Genomic DNA, 3,876 nt, shown 5'->3' with positions numbered 1-3,876 from the left:
AAAAGTGGAGAAAAAAAATGGAAAAAAGTGGAGAAAAAGTGGAGAAAAAGTGGAGAAAAAAAATGGAGAAAAAGTGGAGAAAAAGTGGAAAAAAAAATGGAAAAAAAGTGGAGAAAAAGTGGAGAAAAAGTGGAGAAAAAATGGAGAAAAAGTGGAGAAAAAGTGGAGAAAAAGTGGAGAAAAAGTGGAGAAAAAAAATAGAGAAACAGTGGAGAAAAAGTGGAGAAAAAAATGGAAAAAAAGTGGAGAAAAAGTGGAGAAAAAGGGGAGAAAAAATGGAGAAAAAGTGGAGCAAAAGTGGAGAAAAAGTGGAGAAAAAAATGAAGAAAAAGGGGAGAAAAAGTGGAGAAAAAGTGGAGAAAAAAATGGAAAAAAAGTGGAGAAAAAGTGGAGAAAATGTGGAGAAAAAAAATGGAGGAAAAGTGGAGAAAAAGTGGAGAAAAAAATGGAGAAAAAGTGGAGAAAAAGTGGAGAAAAAGTGGAGAAAAAAATGGAGAAAAAGTGGAGAAAAAGTGGAGAAAAAGTGGAGAAAAAGTGGAGAAAAAAGTGGAGAAAAAGTGGAGAAAAAGTGGAGAAAAAGTGGAGAAAAAGTGGAGAAAAGAATGGAGAAAAAGTGGAGAAAAAGTGGAGAAAAAGTGGAGAAAAAGTGGAGAAAAAAATGGAGAAAAAGTGGAGAAAAAGTGGAGAAAAAGTGGAGAAAAAAATTCTCCACTTTTTCTCCATTTTTTTCTCCACTTTCTCTCCACTTTTTCTCCATTTTTTTCTCCACTTTTTCTCCACTTTTTCTCCACTTTTTCTCCATTTTTTCTCCACTTTTTCTCCACTTTTTCTCCACTTTTTCTCCATAAGTGGAGAAAAAGTGGAGAAAAAGTGGAGAAAAAAATGGAGAAAAAGTGGAGAAAAAGTGGAGAAAAAATGGAGAAAAAAATGGACAAAAAGTGGAGAAAAAGTGGAGAATAAGTGGAGAAAAAGTGGAGAAAAAAATGGAGAAAAAGTGGAGAAAAAGTGGAGAATAAGTGGAGAAAAAGTGGAGAAAAAAATTCTCCACTTTTTCTCCATTTTTTTTCTCCACTTTTTCTCCACTTTTTCTCCATTTTTTTCTCCACTTTTTCTCCACTTTTTCTCCACTTTTTCTCCACTTTTTCTCCATTTTTTTTCTCCACTTTTTCTCCACTTTTTCTCCACTTTTTCTCCACTTATTCTCCACTTTTTCTCCACTTATTCTCCACTTTTTTTCCATAAGTGGAGAAAAAGTGGAGAAAAAGTGGAGAAAAAAATGGAGAAAAAGTGGAGAAAAAAAATGGAGAAAAAGTGGAGAAAAAGTGGAGAAAAAGTGGAGAAAAAGTGTAGAATAAGTGGAGAATAAGTGGAGAAAAAGTGGAGAAAAAAATGGAAAAAAAATGGAAAAAAGTGGAGAAAAAGTGGAGAAAAAGTGGAGAAAAAAAGTGGAGAAAAAGTGGAGAAAAAAATGGAAAAAAAGTGGAGAAAAAGTGGAGAAAAAGTGGAGAAAAAATGGAGAAAAAGTGGAGCAAAAGAGGAGAAAAAGTGGAGAAAAAAAATGGAGAAAAAGTGGAGAAAACGTGGAGAAAAAGTGGAGAAAAAGTGGAGAAAAAAATGGAAAAAAAGTGGAGAAAAAGTGGAGAAAAAGTGGAGAAAAAAAATGGAGAAAAAGTGGAGAAAAAGTGGAGAAAAAAATGGAAAAAAAGTGGAGAAAAAGTGGAGAAAAAGGGGAGAAAAAATGGAGAAAAAGTGGAGAAAAAAATGGAGAAAAAGTGGAGAAAAAGTGGAGAAAAAAAATGGAGAAAAAGTGGAGAAAAAGTGGAGAAAAAAATGGAAAAAAAGTGGAGAAAAAGTGGAGAAAAAGTGGAGAAAAAATGGAGAAAAAGTGGAGCAAAAGTGGAGAAAAAGTGGAGAAAAAAATGGAGAAAAAGTGGAGAAAAAGTGTAGAATAAGTGGAGAAAAAGTGGAAAAAAAAGTGGAGAAAAAGTGGAGAAAAAGTGGAGAAAAAGTGGAGAAAAATTGGAGAAAAAGTGGAGAAAAAGTGGAGAAAAAAATGTAGAAAAAGTGGAGAAAAAATGTAGAAAAAGTGGAGAAAAAATGGAGCACTCTTTGGTGCCTTTCATGTTGCACTAAGGGGTGCTTAGCTTTGTATTTAGCCAAAAAAATGAAAAAAAAAATGACGTAGGGTTCCCCCTAGTTTTGTAGCCAGCTAGGGTAAAGCAGACGGCTGCAGCCTGCAGATCACAGCTGGCAACCTCACCTTGGCTTGTAATCCAAAACTGAGGGCACCCCATGCTGTTATTTTAAATTAAATAAATAATTTTAAAAAAAAACACGTAGGGGTCCCCCAAAATTGGATCACCAGCCAAGGTAAAGCAGACAGCTGGGGCCTGATATTCTCAGACTAGGGAGGTCCATGGTTATTGGACTCTCCCCAGCCTAAAAATAGCAGGCCGCAGCTGCCCCAGAAGTGGCGCATCCATTAGATGCGCCAATCCTGGTGCTTCACCCCAGCTCATCCTGCGCCCTGGTGCGGTGGCAAACGGGGTAATATATGGGGTTAATACCAGATGTGTAATGTCACCTGGCATCAAGCCCTGGGGTTGGTGAGGTCAGGCGTCTATCAGATACCCGACATCACCAACCCAGTCAGTAATAAAAAAAAATAGACGACAAACACATTTTTATTTGAAAAAACACTCCCCAAAACATTCCCTCTTTAACTAATTTATTAGAATTAAAAACAAATCCAGGTCTGGTGTAATCCAAGGGGTTGCCATGACGATCCACACTGTCCCAGTCAATGAAAAGCAGGATGTTCCCCATTGGCTGGGAGAGCAGTGCAGTGACCTGAGCTAACATCAATGGGTCAGCCCAGGTCACTGCAGGGCATGACAAGTGCTGCTGTCAGCGAGGTACATTACCTGCGCTGATCTCCAGCACACTGACAGCCCCTGTCACTGAGTTCAATGACCGGCGCCTTCACACCAAGTATCGCGAGAGGTCCGTGACGTCACCGCTAGTCAGTCTTGGGTCGGAAGCGAGAGGTGATGTGACAAGCGGCGGCCATGGAGGACAGTGACAGCGCTGAGGTCGGGATGGCGGGACTTCATCACCGCAGGTAAGCCGAGCGGGGGTGTGTGTGTGTGTGTGTGTGAGTGTGTGTGAGTGTGTGTGTGTGTGTGTGTGTGTGTGTGTATGTATGTGTACATGCCGCGGGCAGGAGGGGGCGGAGCGAGCTGAGCGGGGAAGTGTGGGCTTCCTGCACGTAACTAAGATAAACATCGGGTTACTAACCAAAGCGCTTTGGTTGGATACCCGATGTTTATCTTGGTTACCAGCTTCTGGCAGGCTGCCAGCGATGGCTCCTGCACACTGTAGCTGTAAAAAGCCCTGCTTTTTGCTGCTAGAACCGTTCTCGAACGTATCTAGAACTATCGAGCTTTTGCAAAAAGCTCGAGTTCTAGTTCGATCTCGAACAGCCCCCAAAATCACTCGAGGTTAGAACTGGAGAACCTCGAACCGCGAACCGCGCTCAACTCTAATTAAGAGATGATGGGCACAAATAAATAAAGAGATGAAGAAGATATTGATCCCGTTTCTGTTGTCCATGGTTAGTGGGAGGGTATGAAGGAGGCAAGCTTGAGTGTTAATCCGCCACAAAAACAACATGGACTTGGATCTCATGGAAGCATCCAACACATAACTATGTAACTTGAGCGACTTCTTTTGCTGTAATAGCTGCAACATGATGTCCGCATTTTTAGGTCTAGAAACAATGATGACTACTGAATTAGATCCATGGTACAAGAGTACATTTAGCAAAATGCTTCCCTCTCTAAAGAGATGCATGGATACTGGAGTAATGAAACAAGC

This window comes from Anomaloglossus baeobatrachus, chromosome 2 (genome assembly GCF_048569485.1).
Source record: "Anomaloglossus baeobatrachus isolate aAnoBae1 chromosome 2, aAnoBae1.hap1, whole genome shotgun sequence".
NCBI classification, from domain to species: Eukaryota; Metazoa; Chordata; class Amphibia; order Anura; family Aromobatidae; genus Anomaloglossus; species Anomaloglossus baeobatrachus.
Note: the sequence above shows the minus strand (reverse complement) of the source record.